At 42.4% G+C, this 25,469-nt stretch overlaps 1 long non-coding RNA gene across 2 annotated transcripts in view; it reads left to right on the plus strand.

Annotated features, from left to right (window-relative positions):
• The window catches only part of LOC141103037 (uncharacterized), a 183,587-nt gene that overhangs the window by 125,591 nt on the left and 32,527 nt on the right, over positions 1-25,469 (plus strand). For both annotated transcript variants that reach the window (XR_012235236.1, XR_012235237.1), the window contains one exon: positions 20,047-20,174. This is a non-coding gene — a long non-coding RNA (uncharacterized lncRNA). The remainder of the gene's footprint in view (positions 1-20,046; positions 20,175-25,469) is intronic.

Here is a 25,469-nt window from a genome sequence, read left to right on the forward strand (position 1 = left end):
GTACCCCTGCTGTGCTCATTATGAGAGACTCCCACCATCTCTGTGCTGTGCTCATTATGAGGGGCTCCCACCATCCCTGCGCTGTGCTCATTATGAGGGGCTCCCACCATCCCTGTGCTGTGCTGACTTGACTTCCTGGGTTTTTAACTTCATCATAGCGAATAATCATAATTATTATGACAATGGTAAAAGGATATTAACGAACATTCTTATTTTGTCCGATTCTGAATCTCCCATCGACTACCAGTATCAGTCTCACTCCCACTCCCATATCAAAAAAGGTCATTTTCCCAACCCTCACTCAGCAGCAGAAGAAAACTGCTGGTCAACAAAACACCAGTCACGTTTCCGTTGTAATGGAATTTGGATACGAAATTCGTAAACGAAATTTCGTATTTCGTATAAAATGCGGAAACATAGCAATTCGTATTTTGGATCCTTCCGAATGTACAAATTTACGGAAATTCGTACGAATGTTTGATTCGGGTCTGGCAGAGGCAGTGCCTGATCATGTCGTGTGATGTCATAGTGCAAGAGAGCTGAGCGGAGCAGCCGGAGCCTCGCTGGAAGGGAGCAAGTCAAGCCAGGAGCGGGATTGTCAGTGCTGTTTTGACTAGAGTGTACTAAAGGGACCGCATGGCGTGGGGAGAGACTGTCACTGTGACTCAGGAGGGGACACGTCGTGATGGTGAGGTGTCATCATCATCCGTGCTGCTGTACACCGCTGTCAGTGTCACTGTGACAGTCAATTTCATGTATGTGTGCCCGTCCATTCTAATTTCTTGTCATCCTGAGTCCTGTTCCTAAGCTACTTACTTACTACTGTATATTGAAAATATAATAAGACATATGTTTTTGCCCTAATATCTACCTTAAATCACATTGCACTTAAAACTGTAATTTTGTAACTTTTGCAAATGTCAGTAAAAACTTGACTGTGCCAGTAAATGTTGGGTGCCGTGTCAGTAAATTGCAATCTGGTAGGTTGGCAACACAGCAATAACGTTTTCAGTAATGTCTTTCAAAGAAATATTTCTGTTCAGTGATAACCTAATTTTCTATAAATGTATCACAACCACATATGGCAACTTCTACTCTAGGTAATTATGTGGAATATTCAAGTATGTTTTGAGCAGATGTCTTTTTTCATATGTTTGCTGTATGCTTACAAAAAATAAAATCATTAAACAACCTTGATTATGTTTTCAATTTTTCATTTAAGCCAAACTCAGATATAAAATACACAAGTGAATGCAGACCTGTAATCATTAACACATCATTAAATGTAGTTTTTAATGCAAACAGTGTAGATACCTGAATTTGACATGCTAATAGCCGCTAGCAGACCCTGTACAGCAAAGGTCAGAATGGAGGAGAGAAAAACAACACAAGGAGCCAATCAGTTGTGCTAATATACAACTATACAACATGCTAATAGGAGGAGAGAGCAGAGTGAAAGAGAAATTAGCTCACCAGCTTGCTGCTTCTCCTTTCACTGTCCAGTCACTGGCTGGAAGAGGAACCTGCGAGTGTTACTTAAAGTGATACTAAACAGAGAAGTGTAACTGCCATAATTCATTCACATAAATCATATATATCATGGCACTGTAAATTTTTTAAAAATCAAAAAGTACCTAATATCCTGCAGCGCTGTTGTCTGGTCACATGACCTTTCCCTGTTCTTTGGCATCTGCAGGGAAAGATCTTTAGGAGGGGTTTCTATTACTCTGCTGATATATGCTCTCTACAGTCTGAGTCTGGCCAGCCCTAATTGGTGCTGTGTCAGTCACATGATTTAAAAAAAAAACAGTTTCAGAAGAGCAATTCAAATTAAATTATGTATATCATATACATTGCTTTTATCCGGCCCTTGGGACATTATTCCCTCCAATGTCAGCAACAGTGGGGCATAGTTCCTGCCACTGACACCAACAATGGGTCACTATTCCTCCCAATGATATGAGTAATGGGGTCACTATTCCTCTCACTGATACCAGCGATGGGGCACTATTCTTCCCACAGATATCAATGATGGGGCACTATTCCTCCCACTGATACCAACGATAGGGAAATATTCCTCCCACTGATACCAATGATGGGCCTCTATTCCTCCCACTGATACCAATGATTGTGCACTATTCCTCCCACTGATACCAATGATGGGCCTCTATTCCTCCCACTGATACCAATGATGGGGCACCATTCCTCCCAATGATGCCAGTGATGGGGCACTATTCCTTCCACTGACACCAATGATGGGGCTCTATTACTCCCACTGATACCAATGACGGGGCACTATTCCTCACACCGACACCAACGATGGGGCACTATTCCCCCCAATGACGCCAGTGATGGGGCACTATTCCTCCCAATGATGCCAGTGATGGGGCACTATTCCTCCCACTGACACCAACGATGGAGCACTATTCCTCCCACTAATACCAACAATGAGGCACTATTCCTCCCATTGATACCAATGATGTGGGTCACTATTCCTCCCACTGACACCAATGATAGGGCTCTATTCCTCCCACTGATACCAATGATGGGGCTCTATTTCTCCCATTGATTCCAGTGATGGGGCACTATTCCTCCCAATGATGCCAGTAATGGGGCACTATTCCTCCAATGATGCCAGTGATGGGGCACTATTCCTCCCACTGATACCAGTGATTGGGTACTATTCCTCCCACTGACACCAACAATGGGGCACTATTCCTTCTAATGATGCCAGTGATGGGGCACTATTCCTCCCACTGATACCAGTGATGGGGCACTATTCCTTCCACTGACACCAACAATGGGTCCTATTCCTCCCACTAATACCAGTGATGGGGCACTATTCCTCCCACTGATACCAGTGATAGAGTACTATTCCTTCCACTGACACCAATGATGGGTCACTATTCCTCCCACTGCTACCAGCGATGGGGTACTATTCCTCCCCCAGACATCAACGATAGGGATGGGCGAGTGGTTTGGGCCGAACTTTCGTTGTTCGAACGTTCGGTGAACAGCTGAACAAACGGGTCGTTCGACAGTTTGTTCGCCCCCGGAACCGACCACAATGCATTGCGGAACAGTGCATTGCAAGCCCTGATTGGCTGAAGCAGTGAACACTTCAGCTAATCAGGGCACAGAGCACTGTCAAAGTCATGATTGGACACTGTCATCATGACTTTATCCAATCATGGCTCATTCCCGCCCCACAGTATAAAAGTATTCTTTTAATGGCAGACATTTTCAGTGTGATTTCAGCGTGGAGAGAGATAGAACAGGGCTCTGTTCAGTGCTATTAGTTAGTTAGTGTGCTATACTGTGCTATTTTGCTTCAATTGTCAGTGTAGAATATTAGTTTAGTGTCAGTCTAGGGATAGTGTGAGTGTAGTGAGGAGGACCATCATTCAGCTTTGCATAGTGTGCAGCTAGAGTAGGGACAGCTCAGATAGTTTCACTGTAGTGTAGTGAGGCCGTGACATTCATACATACATTAGTGTAGAGTAGGGACAGCTTAGATAGTTTCATTGTAGTGTAGTGAGACTGTGTCAGTAATCTTTACATTAGTGTATAGCTAGAGTAGGGACAGTTCAGATAGCGTCAGTTTAGTGATGGTTGAACACCGTCTATTTGATTGCGTTACTGCCAGTTTAACGCCATTTGCTTCTGTGTGCGTTACTGCCAGTTTAACGCCATATAGTTCTGTGTGCGTTACTGCCAGTTTAACACCAATTTAATGCCAGTTTAACTGCCAGTTTAACACCATATAGTTTTGTGTGCGTTACTGCCAGTTTAACACCATATAGTTCTGTGTGCGTTACTGTCAGTTTAACGCCATATAGTTTTGCGTGCGTTACTGCCAGTTTAACGCCAGATAGTTTGTGCGTTACTGCAAGTTTAACGCCATATAGTTTTGTGCGTTAGTGCAAGTTTAACGCCATTTACTTCTGTGTGTGTTACTGCCAGTTTAACACCATATAAATGTGTGTGCGTTACTTCCAGTTTAACGCCATATAGTTCTGTGTGCGTTACTGCCAGTTTATCGCCATATAGTTCTGTGTGCGTTACTACCAGTTTAACGCTATATAGTTTTGTGTGTGTTACTGCCAGATTAACGCCATATAGTTTTGTGCGTTACTGCAAGTTTAACGCCATTTACTTGTGTGTGCTTTACTGCAAACTTAATGCCATTTACTTCTGTGTGCGTTACTGCAAGTTGAACGCCATTTACTTCTATGTGCGTTACTGCAAGTTTATTGTCATATAGTTCTGTGCGTCACTGTACATATGGCGCATTATATTGCAGTAGTTTATAGTGTATCCGTGGAGTGTGTCTGTGTAGTGTGAGTACTCAAATTAAAGTGCACCAAACACCACTTTACATTGACCATTTTACTGTTTGACAGGTGCATATCATTGCAATTTTTTACAGCAAGGCCAATTCTTACTTTCATCAAGAGTACCTCTATAGGGTTACGGTGGGAAGGTGCCACCGACAACCAAAGACCAATTTTTCTGCACCTGTTTGACAGGTGCATATCATTACATAGAAAAATAAAAGAGTTGCGCTAATTAAATGTGCAATTTAGCATATATGACATAAATAAAAAAATCGTGTGAAGGAGGATAAATGCAGGAGACAACTGCATATAATCCACAATAGTGTCCCATCAAATGAAGAAGAAAAAATAAATAAAATGAAGTAGTGACTCCAAATCACCCATAAATAATCAAAGAAAGTCCAAGTGATAAACAATGATAAATCCGTGACAACCAAAGAAGATCCACCACCGGGAATAGATAGGTATGAAAATCTGAAAATGTTGGGAGGTATGCCCGTGCATACCACAGAGACCGGTGGCCGTCGGAAGAGGTGTATCTCTGCTACGAGTTCTGCTGCTGTTGTTGCTGACGGTGTGATGACCCCTAGTGGATGCTGATAGAAGTTCTCAAAGCCTGTTTAAAGTTTACCTGCCTGCTGTGATCCTCTGTAGTGGGGGATCATGGCCATTCGGTAAGAAGTAAACCCTTCTATTCCCGGTGGTGGATCTTCTTTGGTTGTCACGGATTTATCATTGTTTATCACTTGGACTTTCTTTGATTATTTATGGGTGATTTGGAGTCACTACTTCATTTTATTTAATTTTTCTTCTTCATTTGATGGGACACTATTGTGGATTATATGCAGTTGTCTCCTGCATTTATCCTCCTTCACACGATTTTTTCATTTATGTCATATATGCTAAATTGCACATTTAATTAGCGCAACTCTTTTATTTTTCTATGTCTGATATTACAATTGATGTTTATTGTTAGTATTGCTGCTGTTTATATCACTAACTGTTCACATATTCTATAGCGCAGTTTTTATTTCTGTTTTTTTTGTACTAGGTGCATATCATTGCAATTTTTTACAGCAAGGCCAATTCTTGCTTTCATCAAGATTACCTATATAGGATTACAGTGGGAAGGTGCCACCGACACCAAAAGACCAATTTTTAGGCACCCGTTACTTCTATCCAAAGTCAAAGTGACACCAGAATGTATCCAAAAAATCTCTAATCTTGTTCCCAGTGCACTACATTGTGGCCTCATTATACACTCGCTGTTGCTGAGCAAAATAAATGCAGCTTGCAGGGAATTTTTTTCTTGGGCTTTATAAATGCAATTATTGCTGCAGCAGATACTAGACATGGTACAGATCTGCCACTTTACAGGTAGACTAAGGGGATCCCCCAGGCACTATATTGGAAAGAATTTTTCATTTTTATGATTTCAGTCTAAAAATAAAAAAATCACTGCTCATTTAAACATGACGTTTTTCACAAACTTTTTTTTATTGATACATGTCCTCCAGAGCAGGACCCAGACCCCTATAACCATTGTATGCCTAATTACTTGTATGTAAGCCTTCAAAATGGGCACTTTTGATTTTTGACATTTGGGTCCCATTGACTATAATGGTGTTCGTTATTCCGGTCCGAACATGCACGGTGCTCGAAAGTTCTGAACGCGGGTCAGTCCGGCCCATAACTAATCAACGATGAGTCACTATTCCTCCCACTGACACCAACAACGGGGCACTATTCCTCTCACTGACACCAATGATGGGACACTATTCCTTCCACTAATACTAAAGAGGGGATGCTGTTGACTCCCACTGACACCGGGGACATTTTCTACTCCTGCTGGCCCCAGTTTTGCCCCCCTAAAGTTTGAAGAACAGTAAACTGGCCCTTTGTTTAGAAAGTTTGGAGACCCCTGCGCTAACAGATAGCTAAAAAGATCAATGGTGTCAGTGGGAACTTATCTGAGGGGCAGACATTGCTATTTGCTTAAGGAACCCCTAGCAACCTCTGGAGGAACCCTGGTTGAGAAACCCTGGTTTAGGGTGGCATAGTCATCTAAGGAAGTGCCCTCCACCTTCGCAGTCCATAAGATAGAAGTATCAGGAATGCTGTGTCACATGACCAAAGATTTAGGTACGTAAATGGGGTTTTAGGTATATTTCGATACCATTTTTAACTTCAGTTAATATAAAAGAGATAGGTTGTGTGTGTTTTTGGGGTTGAGGCGGGGGATTGTACATTTATATGTACATTTATATGTTTTTGTGCTGGGATTGGAGGTAAAACTCATAGGCTCCTGCAGACAATTTCTCTAGCTACAAGTCCCGACTTTCCGTTAGGGAGCTGGAGGAAGTTACCAATGTTCTACAGGTGTGGGTCTTATGCTCCACTGAGATCTACAAGTCCCTCTGCCTCAGTGACAGATGGGATCTGCAGTCTCTCTCTTCACAGATACCTGCAAATGGATGATGTGACTGCTGCCACATACAGCCACACTGAACTCAATAAAATGACAGGAGCCTGCAGGGAGAAAAACTTCTTAATTCAGTACAGAGCTGGGGCTGGGAACTTGACCATGTTTCAATTTATACAATACATATGGGTGTTAGATGAAGCAGGGTCAGAAAGGTGGACTTAGTCTTTAATGAAGTCACAGAACCCTCGGGACATTGATGTGGGTATAATAGGGAAACTTAAAGATGAATCTTTTATCTTGCCCAAAGCAGTCGGCCATAGCAGTGTGTCCCTTTTCTTCTTCCTGTGCTATTGACAAGACATAGAGAATCTGATTGGTTGTTGAGGAGAGTGCAGACAGTTCTTCTCTAGGACACTTAGAAAACTTAATTTGGATGAGGTCATCAAGTTAATTTCCACAAATAAATCACAAGCCGCCATCAACATATGTTCATTTATTTTTCCACTTTCACAGTCCCCATTATCTCACTGCCTTTGTGGTTTATATGAAAACGGCTCGACTTTTGTCTTAAAAAAATATACACAGAGCATGTGGAAGTGGATTCTGTATGGTGTAATGGTCATCTGTCATCTGAAGCCCAAAATTCAGCTCTATTTTTAAGTGTCTTCTGGCAGGGCCGTTCAACTGTCTTCTATATCTATAACTATACCGATTATATCAATGCTGTCCAAGGGAAGACAAAGTTCTTACCACAAAATATATTAAGTGTGCCATTGCTTTCTTGAAGCCGAACTCCACATTTTGTTTTCTTATTTTCTTATAACTCTTCCTTACAGCTTTTGCTATTTGCACATAACTTCTAACCTATACAAAACAAAAAGAAACAAAAATAACAAAAATGTTATATATTGCAGCTCAACAGTTCTGTGTTAGCTGCATTAGTTTTCTTTTTTCAGGCAAAGCACTTTTTTCTTCAGGTACAGAAGCATAAACACACGTGCAGCACTAAAAAGACTTATTGTTAAATAAAATTAAACTCAAAAAAATGTGCAATGATCAGCAATCAAGGAAATACGTGTATTAATCAGGCACGGTTGCAAAAGATTTAATAAAATCTTCTTTTAAGCTTGAATATAAAATCCTTTGGGAAACATGACACTGCTGTGATCCACCATCATGTGCCACATAGATACTCTTACCAGAGCAAATGGATAATTTCAGATAAAGAAAAAATGCGCTTGTATATCTCAATGGTCACCATCTGGGATGCAGTGCAATTCCGCCTCCGCTCCAGATTATATGCTTAAGACAGCCATAACCTCAGGTTTCTATCTGTCCGGAATACCATGCACTTCCACATCCAATCAGGTAACACACTCATGACAGTCGGATTACTTGTCCATAGCACGCGAAAAAAACTTCTATGCTCAGGACGACGTCAGATGTTATGAAACGTGTAGGGTGGAGCCTATGCTTGTGACATTAAGCACTCCAATACCAGGAAGTGGCTGTCTGACTCCTGGGACCGTTCGTTCTTACTAAGCAATTATGTGATTTTTTTTATTGTGAGTATTTAGTGCATTTTAAATAAAGTATTGTTGCATTTTTACAATATGAGGCTTTTTCAGCTTTTTTCGCATGCTATGGTCGAATAATCCGATTGTCATAAGTGTGTAACCTAATTAGAGGTGGAAGGTATTCCAGAGAGATACAAACCTGAAGTTACAGCTGTCATAAGCATCTGAAGCGGAGTGCAATGCATCCCAGACAGTGACCATTGAGATATACAAGTACGTTTGGACTCTTTTCTTTATCTAACAGAGTCCATTTGTTCTGGTAAGCGTATCTATGTAGCACATGATGGTGGATCACAGCGGTGACATTTTTAACGAAGGATTATATATTCAAGCTTAAAATAAGATTTCATTGAATCTTTTAGGACTTCCACTGATTAATACACATATTTGCTTGATTGCTGATTGTCGCACATTTCTTTGAGTTTAATTTTCTTTCACAATAAATCTTTTTAGAGCTGCACTTATGTTTATGTATATTAGTCAATTCGTGTTGATTGACATGTCAGTTGCTTTTCATACTCTCTAATTGCTATTCTCCTCAGGCTTATACTGTAGGTACAGAAGCATACCTGTTGATCTTGCCACACTCCCAGTGTCCTTGTAACTTTCTGTGCCCTAAATTGAATTTTTAAAGCAGCCCCCTCCCTACCAAGGAAAAAAAGGTGCATGTAGCTCTTGCAAATTACCTGAATCTATTTCCTGGTTTTCTTGGTGAAAAAGCCAGTGCCTTCCAGCTGCTCCCTGGGAAAACTTTGTCACCAATGCCTTCAAGGAAGATCCCGCGTGTAAACTGCGAGATGTACAGTACAGTATATATTTGGCTATGGTAAAGAAGATGTATGGGATTTAAAAAATATGCATACTCACCTCCTTGCTGTAGCATCTATATGGTGCTACAACTGTCCCACATCTGCTCTAAGACCAAGAACTAACCGATCACATGACTGCTGATAGTTCATCCCCCAATCTGCTCCGAGCAGAGAGCAGAGACTGTCAGTCACCACTCTCCACTCAGTTCCTCCAGCATTCACTGGAGCGCTGGGTTGGGAAGGGGGTGGGAGCAGCTGGCTCTGGCTTCCATCCGCATGCTGAAAGGCCAAGCCAGTTGTCAGTTAGGCAATCAGTGGATCTCTACAGTTTTGTTGGGATGCTTTCCGAGCCTAGTGCCGCTCTGCCTTGTTGTCTGCTTATAGCTGGCAATAGCCCACTATCAGCTGACTCTGGGTCACAGGAGAGTAAAAGTAATTGTAGTCCTGTGACCATAAAAGAAGTATGGCCGATAAAGCTTTGTCCATACATCCCCTGGGTTGACATGACGTCCGGACATTGAAGTGGAGATATCTGGATGATACCTGAGGCTACAGGCATCATCCAGGTATCTTTTATTTTTTTAGCTGGCAATTCTCTGCAATGTAAAAGCCATCATAGGGGCTGTTTTGCTGAGCAAATACCATGTGACACAAACAATTGCAACGACCGCCATTTTATTCCCTAGGGTTTCTGCTAAAAAAATATATATATATGTTTGGGGTTCTGAGTAATTTTTTAGCAAAAAAAATGTTTTTCACATGTAGGAGAGAAATGACAGAATTGGCTTGGATGGCAAGTGGTTAATGGTGGTGATGTCGTATAAAGAGGGGGGGGGGCACATAAATTAGTGTCAGCAATCATCTGTGAGATACAGAACACCTCCCTCTTATGTAATGGATATAAGGAGAGAAGGAGATGTTTGCAATTCAAATCACGAGAGCAACCTATGGTTACAATGCTACACCATTATTTTAAGTATTTTTTGGTGAGTGACTGTTGTCACCCTGGGGCAGGAAGTGTGTTATTGGCAGGACCACCAGGTAGAAATAAATGAGAACAATCATGAAAAAAGTAAACTAATACAGCCATCACACAGGTTTTCTGATTAGGTCCGTCTGTCTGTTTTTCAGTAGGACCTGATCAGAAGTGAAAAGTGGGTCTATGGGCAGGCTGATGTAAAGGACTTATGCCCGTTTACATCCTCCTACCTCCAAGTCCATCCAAGTCCAGAAAAAAGAAAGAAAGAAAAGGACTGCATCATTTACAAGTCCATAGAGCCGTCACGGGTCTTCCCCCATCCGTGTAAATGTAGACGCAAACTAAGTGGGCAAGGATGTGAAAAAACTGACATCCACCCCATTCAGCCTTGATTCAGCAGGGAATCTGCTGATGCATCTCTTGCTGAACAGAACAGAGTGGCACTACGTGAGATGGCCCTAAGGACTGATATGCTTCAATAGATAACATTTCTGTTCCCACATATTCCAGGAGGCATAATCTTTCATTCACAGAGGAGGAGGGGGCGGGCCTAGCATGTGTTGTACTTGTTTGTTCACTTTGATATGCTTTCAGTATCCCAGGAGGCCAAAAACCAGTGCCAAGGAACCAGGAAATGCCAATATTGACTTAATTAAGTGAATAGCCCGCCCTCTCCTTCTGCCTCCCAAGCCTTACTAATGGTTACTGAGCTTTCCCTTTTGTATGCGTGTAGGGTTCTGCTGCCCTCTAGTGTCTGAATTTGTAAATGCCTGTAAATATATATGCACTTGGGTTGTTGGGTGGGTGCCCCTGGTTTGTTGGCTTTGAAACCCTGGAAAGAGGATGTGGAGGGAGAGAGAAGGTCTCAGCCACATGTCCTGTCCTTGCTGCTGAACTCAAAGTTAGAAGGGACTATTATGCAAGTATTTCTATGATCTAATAATTTAACTGCAGCTGCTGGGGCTCAGGGGACTCTGTAAATGAACTTGGGGCATCATTCATACTGAGGTATCTCTGTTAAAGCGGATCTTCATGCTCTGAATAAAGTTCCCTCCTCTCCAACCCCCCCATAGCGCTGTCTATTTTTTTATTGCTTATTTGTCCTTCTTTCTCATAAAAAGTGTCCGGACCAGCCCCGCCATGCATGTCACTCGCCTAGCAAATGACGGGCACAGTGCTCATTGTGCCTCCTGGGATATGCACGTCACATATCCCAGGAGGCATAGTCCTTTATTCAAAAAGGAGGAGGGCCTAGCCCCACATTATCGGGAGGCCCGCCGTCTGAACCTGGAAGAGGTGGTAGGCCTCTTGATTATGTTACAAACGACATGGCTACATTGAACCAAGCAGTGGCAGAGACAAGATGATCTCAGTGGGACAACACTGGATCCACTGGGTGGGTGAGTATTTGACTTTGCAGAACACACTACCTAGTAGGAAGAGGTAAAAAAAAAATGGGGGAAGAGAGGTTAAAGATCCACTTTAATACCTATATATACCAGGGCCCTCTGATTCATTTTGTACTGAATTGTATTGTAACTGCACTGTCTGCGCACATGTTGTAAAGTGTTGCGCAAACTGTTGGCGCTATATAAATCCTGAATAATAATAATACATGTAGCAGGCATGTTGTAATGCAATTTCTCCTTTTGGCCACAAGATGGAGACATAGAGAGGTCCTTCCAGAAAACTGAGAGAGAGAGAGAACATTGGGAAAAGGGGGAGTTTCAGGAAGTGCTGAGGGGAGAGAAGAGAGGGAAGTACTGAGGTAAAAGAGAGAGAGAGAGAGTGCTGACAGGAGACAGAGGAGAGGAGCTTCCTTAAAAGAGAGGTAGATACCAAGGCTCAAAAAGTCCTTTGCTAAGATACAGTGACACTTAACAGTGAGAAGAGGAGGAGTGTGTGAGGGGAAGGAACTGAGGTGCCAGAGTGAGAAGAGAGACACCAGGGACTGTGTGCCCCAACAGAGGAGGAGGGATGTCCTGAAGCCCGGAAAAAAGAGTCTGTGAGGAGAATAAGGAGAGCGGTCTGAGGAGAGGGAGAGAGAGTGTGGTGAGGTGACAGGTGTGAGGAAAACCACTGAGACTGAGGAGACTGAGAGAGAGAGACTCTGGCAGCATCAGAGGGGGAGATAGCCAAGCTTCTCCAGAGACTGCCAGGAGAGTGTTGCCTGGAGACGGAGGAGTGAGGACGCCTGTGGGGAGCCAGGAGCAGAGACAGCCATGTGGTCCACTATTATTTAGTCCAGGGACCCTACTCAGCATCCCAGCACCACTCAGCTCAGCAGAGACGACCCACGCCTTTCAGGGATCGAGATACCCATCCGGGTATCGGGTCAGCTGCATGTTCACCTTGCGAGTTTCGCTACCAGTCATCTCGATCGGCCATCAGCAAAAGATCCAGTGCCTTACAACATCGCTAGGAGCATCAGGAGCCTGAACCAGCACCTGAGACTACTGTTGTGTCATCACACAGAGAACTGATGAGCGGGTGTAAACCCAACATCCTTCTTGACACCATACTGACACTGCATGCAGACATCAATTTCCCTTTTTAGTGTCACGGGATGCTTGTTTAGAGCTGCCATAGTAGTTTGCCCTTTTAAATCTCTACCTAACGGAACATGCTTCATGCAGGCTTGTTTAAACCTTTCCTTAAAACAAGGGCCCCACCGTTTGCTAGCAGAAGACACTAGTATTCTTCACCTCAGGACCTGCCTCTCAAAGGTGTTTGCGGCCCAGAAGGAGCTGAGAAGTTGACAAGTCTTCTCTCCTCCCCCTCAGCGCCTATGTTAAGGGCATATAGATTACTACCCTTTCTATACCTGCAGTTGCTAAATATTTAAGGTTGTCTTTTCTAATGTTTTAGTTATTTGTAGCAAGGTTTAACAGTATTGTAAGTTTCCATATGCTTTAAACCGTGCTAAAATATTCAACTTGTTTATCACTACCAGGTATGTGTCTATTTTTGGTGATAATCCACAGCCCATTTATAATTGATAATCCACAGCCAGGATAACGGTATTTACCACATGTGTCCTTAAATGTTTTTGCAGTAATTTTATTTAACCAGGTGTGTCAGAAGGGCTGAGGTCATTCTTGGAGTTGAGGCGGAGATAAGAGAATGCAAATTCACCAAGCGGCTCCTTCAGGGGTGGCGCTACATACAAAATGTGCATAATTCCACCAGGACTCCTATCAGGCCCGTTGCTGATAATACCTGTTTGTACATTGGGTATACATGTATGTAAGTATATGACTTGGTGGGTGGCTAAGGGGTAAGTCATTTTTTTAAATCTAAAGTGAAGGTATTTTTTAAAAGGTTATACATCTGATCATATCTAAAATGCACTAAATGTGCTAAGCAGTTTTGTATACAAAGCAAGGATTATGTAATAAACAGCCGTCTTCATAAATCACCAATTTAGACCAGGTGGACAAATAAAAGCAAGTAACAACATGGAAGAATGTAAACAGTCTTACCGAAATCATTATTGCTTAAAGCACTTAAGAAAAAATAGCTTAGCAGCTTAAGCTGCATTGACATAATGACATCCCATTTATGGTCCACATTTAGGAGAGATTTACACCAAAAGCACCATCTGCATCCTGCAGTTATTAACAGATAAAATTATTGGTAAAATTAAATATTCCTGGATCTTTACTTCTATAGCCCGTAGCGACGTGTTGTACTTTCAGAAATTGCCTTTATTTTTTTTTGTATATTTCTACGAACTACTGTTTGTAGAAATGTTTGTTAACACAGCGGATGTTATAGGTTCATTTGCATTAACAGGAAGCTGTGTTTGCTTATATCTAAACTCTAGTAAATTGAAATAAAGTTACTGGGAATCAATTAAAGTGGTAGTAAAGTCAGTTATTATAAAAATGGCTACCAGGCAGCATTTTTATAACAGAAGAGACCCTAGAAGTCTTTTCTGTCATAAATCTCCCCCCTGCCTGTCAGCGGGTAATGTGATCTGAGTCACACATGCGCAGTTCAGACCACTTTTACAACCCGCTCTGTGTGCCGCTGCGATGCGACGTTGCCCTGGTACAGCCAAACAAGTGGCCGAAGATCGCAAACCCGGAAGAAATACCGGGCGAAGATGGAAGCTGATGGGGACAAGTGAGAGCGCTGAGAGTGCAGTGCTGGAGGGCTGCGTTTGTAGGTAAGTTTGTCATAATGTACTAGTATGCAGTGCATACTAGTACATTATGGCGTAAGGCTGCCAGAGGACCCATTTAAAAAATAAACATTTTTTTTACTTTACTACCGCTTTAAAATAGAACTCTGGTGAATGGAAAAAAAAATCTGTAAAATTACACAACATCAAGTTTTGTGCTTTTCTTGCATCTTTTATTTTGAGCCTCACCAGCCCCTGCACATTGGAGGTTACCATTTGCCAATCCTTCCAATGAAAGAAGTTGAAAGCACAAGGATGAAATAACTAATTCCAGAAACAAAGATTAATGCCGGCCGTAGAAGGTTTGAATCTTGTCCGGTTCAGCAGCTGAGATTTGAACCATGTATGGGCAGGCTGAATGTACCCAAGTTGATAGATCGATCACCTTGGGTGCAACCAGTCTGTCAGATTTTACATGTGATTATTGCCAGCCGCTTTTATAGCTGCTAGCAGTAATCACTGTATTCTCCTGGCGGGTGGTTGCAGGAAAGAAAATCTCTCTGTCTATGGCTACTTAGGCCCCTTTCACACGAGGCGGACTCCGTTTTCCACGGAGCCCGCCTCGGTCCGCCGGCTCAGCGGGAGATCAGTCCATTGATCTCTGCTGAGCCGGCGGATGACAGGTCCCTCTCTGCTCACTAAGCGGGGAGGGGCTTGTCAGGCGCCGCTGCCGCCTATGGAGGGATCGGACGAAAACGGACAGTATCTCACCCGATCCGATCCGCCAGCGACGGACCTGGATGTAGAGCCATCCGTCTGCTTTTCAGCAGATCGGACCGGGTCGGATGTCAGCGGACATGTCTCCGCTGACATCCGACGCTCCATAGACTAACATGGAGCGCCCTTTCAGGTCCGCCGTCAAAACTGACAGGCGGACCTGAACGGTCCGATTGTGTGAAAGGGGCCTAAAGCAAATAATCATTCTCATGCCCACAGCCAGGATACCATTGTAGCATCCACCATAAAGAGAGCCTGTCACCAAATGGCAGGTAAGAGCCCAGAAAAATCAAGTATAAAATTTTATTCACTTGCAATTTGTTAAGGAACTTCACCACTCCGGGAAGAGCTGGCATTGGCTACCACAGCCAGTTCCCCTTCTCTCCCATGATGTCATAGCCCTCTTCATTCTGAACGAATTAATATAAATCATACTCCTCCTACTAAAAGCTTGGGTCGCAGATTGCCTTTTATCGCTCAATATCACCCTTTCTCACGAAAGATCAATAATATTATCAACAAACATTGGTCCATCTTACATAATGGTTATCCTGCGGTTACTGAATTTAATAATCCCCCTGCGAGTGTCTAATTACTGTCTTTTCTGGCTAGCTCATTCACCCCTCTTCTCACTTCCCTACACAACCTTTTATGTAGCAGCCAGGAGCAGAGGAGGGAAGGGCAATACTATAGAGAAACCTTTCTCAACCAGGGCTCTATGGAATCCTAGGGTTCCTCCAGAGGTTGCTAAGCAGTTCCTTGAGAATTGAGCATGTTCTGCCTCTCAGAATATAACCATTATCTGTGAGGGGTATTCTTCTCAATATCCACTAATGTAAAGAGTATTCTTCCCAGTGATCACACTAATGTACCAACAGTTTATAGATATAGTAATTATTAGCAGGGGTTCCCTGAGAGGTATTTTAAAGGTTTCTTTGTGTTAAAAGGTTGAGAAAGGTAGCTATAGGGTGTCAATTGAGTGACAGCTCTTATGCCCTGTACACACGGTCGGACTTTGTTCGGACATTCTGACAACAAAATCCTAGGATTTTTTCCGATGGATGTTGGCTCAAACTTGTCTTGCATACACACGGTCACACAAAGTTGTCGGAAAATCCGATCGTTCTGAACGCGGTGATGTAAAACACGTAGGTCGGGACTATAAATGGGGCAGTGGCCAATAGCTTTCATCTCTTTATTTATTCTGAGCATGCGTGGCACTTTGTCCGTCGGATTTGTGTACACACGATCGGAATTTCCGACAACGGATTTTGTTGTCGGAAAATTTTATAGCCTGCTCACAAACTTTGTGTGTCGGAAAATCCGATGGAAAATGTGTGATGGAGCCCACACACGGTCGGAATTTCCGACAACAAGGTCCTATCACACATTTTCCGTCGGAAAATCCGACCGTGTGTACAGGGCATAAGTCTGCTGAGGTGGGTGGCATCTCACCCAAGGTGGTGGTGGTAAGCAGCAGTTTCAGACCTTTTGGATGTTCACACAGAAGAAACTCTTACAGGTAAATAACACATGTATGATGCACCAAAGAACACCTCCTCTCAACCCACCACCAAACCTGCACTATACACCCACCAGTTATCCTTATGCTTGCTCCTCTGCTGCTTGCCTGCGAAGGAAGTGGCAATGATTACGATTGTACACATCTCCATGTGACTGTGGGGAGACGGGTGGTTAGTCATGTGCTTCTTCATACTTGGAAGTACCAGGATTTATTTAAACAAGTGTTGGAAAAGACGACAATAGACACATAGACAGTGTTTTCTTTTAGGTTGAGTTTTTATCCCCTTGACATTTGTTGTTGGAAAGAATGTTAGAAACCTGTCGTTTTCCACTTGCTTCCATGGAAGGTTGCTTGATCTACTCAGTTAGGTTGTAAGTTACCATTTTCATTTTTTTAAGTCCAAACCCGCACTCTTGGAGGTAATATTTTGTAAAATACTTTTTATATAGATACTACACTATAAGGGCTCCCCCACCTCTCTTCTTATTTTTTCTGATGAACAACCTGGGTTGTTCTCTGGGCCCACACTTTCTCAGCTCCATTCTGCGGACCCCTAAGGACCACCACTATACAAATACTTTTTCCTGACATGTTGCTTTACATTTGCTTCCTAGTTATAGTCCATTGGAAATTTACATGTCACGCTGTGATAGGCTGTTTTCTTTTGCTTGCAGTTCCTGTCCCTAAGTGATCCTAACTGACTGGCTCAATTTACTAGGATGGATGAATTTTTAATTATATTTATTATACTATCTGGGGCAGCACGGTAGCTAAGTGGTTAGCACTTCCACCTAGCAGCACTAGGGTCACCGACTCGAATTCCAAGCACGACACTACCTGTGTGGAGTTTGCATGTTCTACTGTGCCTGCGCGGGTTTCCTCCGGTTTCCTCCTACACTCTAAAGACATGCTGATAGGTTAATTGGCTCTTGTCTAAATTGGCCCTAGTATGTGTATAAATGTGAGTTAGGGACCTTAGATTGTAAGCTCCTTAAGAGCAGGGACTGATGTGAATGTACTATATATACAGTAAAAGTGAGTAGACCCCTCGCATTTTTGTAAATATTTTATTATATCTTTTTATGTGACAACACTGAAGAAATGGCACTTTGCTACAATGTAAAGTAGTGAGAGTACAGCTTGTATAACAGTGTAAAGTTGCTGTCCCCTCAAAATAACTCAACACACAGCCATAAATTTCTAAACCACTGGCAACAAAAGTGAGTACACTCCTAAGTGAAAATGAACAAATTGGGCCCAAAGTGTCAATATTTTGTGTGGCCACCATTATTATCCAGCACCTCCTTAACCTTCTTGGGCATGGAGTTCACCAGAGCTTCACAGGTTGCCACTGAAGTTCTCTTCCACTTCTCCATGACGACATAACGGAGCTGGTGGATGTTTGAGACCTTGTGCTCCTCCACATTCCGTTTGAGGATTTGAGGTTCGAGGAGACATGCTTGGCCAGTCCATCACCTTTACCCTCAGCTTCTTTAGCAAGGCAGTGGTCGTCTTGGAGGTGTGTTTGGGGTCGTTATCATCTTGGAATACTGCCCTGCAGTCCAGTCTCTGAAGGTAGAGGATCATGCTCTGCTTCAGTATGTCACAGTACTTGTTGGCAATCATGGTTTCCTCAATGAACTGTAGCTCCCCAGTGCCAACGGCATTTATGCAGCCCAAGAACATGACACTCCCACCACCATGCTTGACTGTAGGCAAGACACACTTGTCTTTGTACTCCTCACCTGATTGCCACCACACACGCTTGCCACCATCTGAACCAAATAAGTTTATCTTGGTCTCATCAGACCACAGGATATGGTTCCAGTAATCCATGTCCTTAGTCTGCTTGTCTTCAGCAAACTGTTTGCAGGCTTTCTTGAGCATCATCTTCAGAAGAGGCTTCCTTCTAGGATGATAGCCATGTAAACCAATTTGATGCAGTGTGCGGCATATGGTCTGAGCACTGACAGGCTGACCCCCCACCTCTTCAACCTCTGTAGCAATGCTGGCAGCACTCATACATCTATTTCCCAAAGACAACCTCTGTATATGACGCTGAGCACGTGCACTCAACTCCTTTGGTCGACCATGACGTGGCCTGTTCTAAGTGGAACCTGTCCTGTTAAACCGCTGTATGGTCTTGGCCACTGTGCTGCAGGTCAGTTTCAGGGTCTTGGCAATCTTCTTATAGCCTAGGCCATCTTTATGTAGAGCAACAATTCTTTTTTTCAGATCCTCAGAGAGTTCTTTGCCATGAGGTGCCATGTTTAACTTCCAGTGACCAGTATAAGAGAGTGAGAGTGATAACACAAAATTTAACACACCTGCTCCCCATTCACACCTGAGACCTTGTAACACTAACGAGTCACATGACACCGGAGAGGGAAAATGGCTAATTGGGCCCAATTTGGACATTTTCTCTTAGGGGTGTACTCACTTTTGTTGCCAGAGGTTTAGACATTAATGGCTGTGTGTTGAGTTATTTTGAGGGGACAGCAAATTTACACTGTTATACAAGCTGTACACTCACTACTTTACATTGTAGCAAAGTGTAATTTCTTCAGTGTTGTCACATGAAAAGATATAATAAAATATTTACAAAAATCTGAGGGGTGTACTCACTTTTGTGAGATACTGTATGTAAAGCACTGCATAATGTGATGGCGCTATATAAGTACCTGTAATAAAAGAAATAAATATCTCATAATTGTGTTCAGTTACCAAACTCAAATATAACTTAGGTTTGAAATCATTATTAGTTAAGTATTTATTTATTATGGCATGGACAGTTACTTTTAAAAGCCTGGTTTTGTAGTAAATCATTTTTTATTTTAAAAGCATTAAAGGAATTGTAAAGGCAGAAGGTTTTTTTTATCATAATGCATTCTATGCATTAAGATAAAAAACCTTCTGTGTGTAGCAGCCCCCTAGATCCCCCAATTACTTACCTGAACCCCATCTCTCTTCAGCAATGTCCACAAGTGTCTAAGCCATCCGGGACACTCCTCCTGATTACCTGAGACACAGCAGTGGTGCAATTGGCTCCTGTGGCTGTCAATCAAAGTCAGTCAGCCAATCAAGGGAGAGAGGAGTCGGGGCCAGGGCGGGGCTCCGTGTGTGAATGGATACACGGAGCTCTGACTTTGCTTGGGTGCCCCCATAGAGAGTTGCTGACTGTGGGGGCACTCGATAGGAGGGAGGGGCCAGGAGCAGCAAAGAGGGACCCGAGAAGAGGAGGATCTTGGCTGCTCTGTGCAAAACCAACTGCACAGAGAAGGTAAGTATAACATGTTTGTTGTTTAAAAAAAAAAATAGATTTTACAATCACTTTAACTTATTACCACCTCAAATGCTTCTTTTTCAGCTCTCCTCAATATGTAGGTTTAGAGACCTAAAGCTGAACCTTAGGCAGGTATAAAATACACAAATGGATGAAGCTCTGTAAGGATCAATACCTAATCAAATGTATATTATTTTATTTCAATCAGTGTAAGTACCTGGATTTGACCTGGTATCAGTCTATTGCAGCTGGAATGTAAGAGGAAGAAGCAACACGAGGAGGTAATCGGTTCATATGTTGAAAAGGAGCATGCTGATTAGCGGAGAGAGCAAAGAGGTAAGCTAATCACGAGTCCAGGACGACCTGGCCGCAGAGACAATAGGTTAAATGATAAAAGCCATTAGATTGAGGACATCTAGTGCTATAGGTGGAAGTCTCTGGACTGAATCTGAATATTGCAGCAAAAGTTGTTTTTGTTATTTTTGGTATCTTATTGTTAGCTTGATTTCCACTTTAAAGCAAATATGTGCTTTTCCCAAAGAGATAAAAGTAACAAATATGCTTTAATAAGCAGCGGCTGGGGGCAAAGAAAATACTGGTACTTCCAAGTATTGATGAACATGTGACTCCCTCCCCTTCCTCTCATGTAACAGTACTGGTGCTTGGCCCAGGGCTGTGATATGGGGACTGGGAGAGACTCCTCAGAGCTGTGAAAGCAATGACTATAGCAACTTAGCTTAAATATGATACAGTATTATATGGTGCTGGGGAGAGCAGCAGTAAAGTAAACCTGTTAAATGTGTTCTGTATGGGCAAGGCTTTACATTTACAAACCATAAAAAAAAAAAAATAGGTTTGGATGCCTTCTTTAAGCATATATGAAAGCATTTACATCTATGAATTTGAGATTCACTGTCAGAAAACGGTTAAACATCTCCTCCCACTGTCCATGGCATCACACTGTGAAAGTTGATGAAGAACCACATTTATTGAAGGAGTATTCCACCCACCTTTGTCTAATTGGTGCTATGGGCTTTCCCCTTGTTCAAGGCCTGTCAGCAGGCAGAATAATATAATGCACATCCAGGCAGTGTGGGAGAGAAGTGAGCTGGATTTATTGGATGAGAAATAACCTCGGTACACTGAGTGCTTGAGCTCTGCGATTTACGACCCTCTTTGGCTGAAGCACTCCCCTTATGTCTAGGTGTCATACCCAGCTGGAGACTCTCATGTATAATGTTCCTTATGTCTTAACTATCTTTTTTTTCAGACCTTATCATGGCTCCCTGTATATGGTTATAAAAAAGTATTTTATTACCTTCTAAGATTTCAAAATCATGAAATAAATATGAATAAGGCATGGTGGATGGTTAAATCTACAGTCACCCAGGTAAAGCAGAGCATGCACTGGATCTTTGTTAACAGAAAACCTAAAGCCCTTCTACATTTCCCAAACTTATCTCCCATTATCTCCTGAAAAACTTTAGCCATTCATTAGTGATCTTTTAGCGCTTGGAGATAGCCAAATCTGGTAACTAAAAAGGGAGGATTTTGTACCACCTCCACTAGGCCCATACCCTGCCCCCCGATTAGTCTTGAAAAGGCGCACTTGTGTTCCCTTGAAATGTGTGTTGATGATTGGTATTTGCAGTAAAAGAGGTGTTTTATATGGAATGCTGGCCTTGACCCGGTTTTGGCTGAGGGGGCGGAGTGATGTCAAACATTAAAACCAAATACATTAAACCTCATAAATAATACAATACACAAATTATTTTAATTGGAGTATTTTGAACACAGCTTTTATTAAATAACAAAATATTAACAATAACATGATTTAGACACCAATGTATCAAAAACATCCACAAATTCTGATACAACCTTTAAAGCCAGGTCCCTGACAGTGCCACCCAATAACATATTCCGTTGTAAACCCATACTGGCCACCAGCCATCTACAACCAGCTCGGTGGGTACACACCAATAAGTTTTACACCATTATTCACCTGGAATATCCTGTTCCATTGTAAACCCGTACCAGTCACTAGCCATCTACAACCAGCTTGGTGGGTACATACCAGTAATTTGTACACCATTATTCACTTGGAATAAACCTTATTAAGTACTTCCTCCATGAACACCACATAATTATACATAGTTGTGACCATTAAGGTTAAACCACTTGTCCAAACATTACCAACGATCTTACTTTTTTGGCACCATCAATGCTGTGACAAAAGTACAATATACCTCACATATCCACCATTCTCTTTGCATATCTCAGTTCTTCAAACTTATGCACTTTTAGTCATAGCCATATCCATACATTTCTACACCCCTGAAGAAGCTCTAATGTCTCTACCACTATCATCATTAAAAGCCCTACTGCCAGAATGCACTATTCCATACACCTACACTAATACACCTATTCCATTGTGCTTCCACAGGGGTTAGATTTACAAATAGAGCAGTGGGTTAGCACAAATATACTTGCTGTCAGCTATGTCTTATATGGCTTGATTATCCACATGCTTAGCATTGGCTGAACCTAAGCACACTGCAGACTGCTAAGTGGCAAACTGACATTCATGTTGAGGCTTACAAGCAATCATCCATCCAAATGCTGTCAGCCAATTAAAAAACAGCAGATCCAATCTCAGTAGAGATGATTATGGTTGGTTGAACAGGGATCGCACCATAGCTCCATGATGTTCTTTCCTGGACCCAGGTGTAATCTGTATGCAAATCCTGGAAAGAAAAAGGTGGGATACCTGTCTCCCTGACCACAGTTCTTCTTTAAGCCACTTATAGTTACAGTAAAACCTTGGATTGCGAGCATAATTCGTTCCGGAAACATGCATGTAATCCAAAGCACTTGTATATCAAAGCCAATTTCCCGATAAGGAATAATGAAAACTCAGATAATTCGTTCCACAACTATTTATTCATAAGCCCTTCAGTTTATAGTCCATATAAAAAAGATTATAGCAATGTGTAACCATAAAATGTCCATCCACAAATGGCAGCCTCCACAAGGGGATTAGAAGCAAAATCCAGCAGGAGCTGCAGTGTATAAAAGAGAAGAAGGGCGCCTCTAAGTACAGCAATATGGTTACATTTAATAAAGGTACAACATTTAGCAACTCACATGGTTGATGATTAAAAGAGGAACATTTAAGTATGTAAGCATCCGGGGTAAAGCTGTCCACATAGACCATTCTCTGCACATCCGGCTCTCACCGCTACCCTGCAACAGAGCAATTTGAAAGTGAGGCTTGAAGCGCTCGTGGAACGCAGCGTGGAAGGGATGACGTCGATGGTGGTGTGGAGGATGGTCTATGTGGACAGCTTTACCCTGGATGCCTGCATACTTAGATGTGCCTGTTTTAATCATTAACCATGTGACTTGCTAAATGTTGTACCTTATTTAAATGTAACCATATTCCTACACTTAGAGGCGCCTCTTTTCTCTTTTATACTTAGTTGTGACATGACGGTACTTGAATATCAAGACATCGCTTGTATATCTAGTCAAAATTTATTTCAAAATTTTGCTTGTCTTGCAAAACGCTCTCAAACCAAGTTACTCTCAAACCAAGGTCTTACTGTATTTCAATTTCTGGCAGGTAGCATTTGGCCTGTATTTTGCAGGTTCATTTTTAGGACCACTAGAAAAATAAGGTTACCAGCAACCACGGGGAGTTTAATGTGCAAGACAGACAGCTGCAGCAAATGAATGCTGGGATGAAGGCGAGAGCTACTCAGCAGGCAGATTGTGTCCCCTGAGGGAGTTGAAAGGCTAAATTTCATGTTTGATGAGCGAGTACCTTTAAAGTCATAACAAGGTGAAAAACTTCTTTTAATTGTCATTCCTTGCAAACAGAATATGTGTGAAGTGCTAATTGCCTTAGCTAGTATATCTCTCTTAGTCACAGAGGGATATTTCTTTGATGTTCAGACTACTGATCCACACAGGTACACTTCTGATAACCCTGCTTGCTCTACAGCTTTTATGACAAGTTTGTCCTAGATATAGAGAATAATATGTGAGATCTCAAATTCAAATACAACCAAGACACATCAGCAATAGAGACTGATATGAGCAGTGAACATTTAAAGGGAAAGTGTAATACGAGACTATAATGGAGGCTGCTGTTTCTCACGTACCTTTCCCAGAATGCTAATTGCCTGGCTGTCAAACTGATTCAACGGCTTCCAAAAATAAGTATGCAGATTTGAAGACTCTGACTATCGAATCTGCATGCTTGTTTCGGGTCAGGGCCTCAAAGTATTGAATCCAGAGACATGCAGGCAACTAGTACTCTTGGAAGGTTAGTAATGGGAGCCCTCATATTTCTTTATGTACAGCATTCCTTTAATGTAGGCCATGCAATAAAAAAGCTGGGTCCGCTTACATAGTCAGGCCTCTCCTCATGGCAAAATGTTGTAATAAAGAAAAAAAAAGCCTGTGATTGGAAAAAGGTTATTATACCCTTGGCTACCACCCCCGGCCCCTAGGGGAGGGTGAAGTCATGATCCTTTCTGCGAGATTCTGGAGAATGCTGAGTACTCCAAATCTACGATGCTTCAGTGCAGTGCAGGAGCATCTTGTTGTGATATTTGGGGTGCTTAGCATTTCCTGGGATCTACCAGGAAGATGGTGATGTCACCCCTTGCAGTGCCAAAGCCAGGATTAAAGTGGTTGTAAACCCTTTACAACCACTTTAAACTACAGGCAAGCCTATAATTAGGCTTACCTGTAGCTGCACTGGATATCTCCTAAACCTGGAAGGTTTAGGAGATATCCCTGTATTTGCATGTGCTGACGTCATCCGCACATGCGCATTTGAGCCAACTGAAGCAATGGCACGTACGTGCCGTTGCTCCAGTTGTACTGTGCCGTTCCCGGCGACTCCCACTTGCATACGTGGGAGTGATTGGCCGGAGCCACGATACCCGGAAGTAACCCCTGGGAGAGATGTCGCCGGCCATAGGGGGAGAAGAGGATGGCTGCGGGGGCTTCATTTTCGGGTAAGTAATTCAGAATGAGCTAGTATGCTATGCATACTAGCTCATTATGCCTTTGTCTTGCAGGGTTTTTTTTTTTTACCTGGGTTTACAACCACTTTAAGGCGAGAACTTTTTTCAACCACAGGTTTATTTTATTTGCTTTACTGCAGCCTTTTGCCAAGGGGAAAGTGGCTCACCTTGGTTTTGCACATTAGTTTTCTTCTTTGTTGTATAAGTGAGTATATTTTGCTTTGTAGTATAAGGTTCACTTTAAGCTACCATAAGGGCCAATGTCAACAGCCTTTTGTTCATATAGGAACTGCTGTTCTCATCATGCAAGTCTATGGGAATGCAAAAGCAGCTTAAAACAGGACAAATGCAGACAAAAAAAGTCAACTGTAGGTCAAATTCAACAGCAAATAATTTTAAATGGTCTTAGAAGGGTCCTGAAATGATGTCAAAAGCACATTGCCCTAAAGGTGTCTTAAGAGTGCCCAAAAACAGGAAGGACAGTCAGACATGCATGCTTGGTCAACAATTTCTCCAATAGGAAAACAGGAATGATAAGACAAAGTTTTCTAGCCTGTCCAACCTCTATTTCTCCTGGTAACTGGCAGCTATTTGT

This window comes from Aquarana catesbeiana, linkage group LG07 (assembly GCF_042186555.1).
Source record: "Aquarana catesbeiana isolate 2022-GZ linkage group LG07, ASM4218655v1, whole genome shotgun sequence".
Classification (NCBI taxonomy): Eukaryota; Metazoa; Chordata; class Amphibia; order Anura; family Ranidae; genus Aquarana; species Aquarana catesbeiana.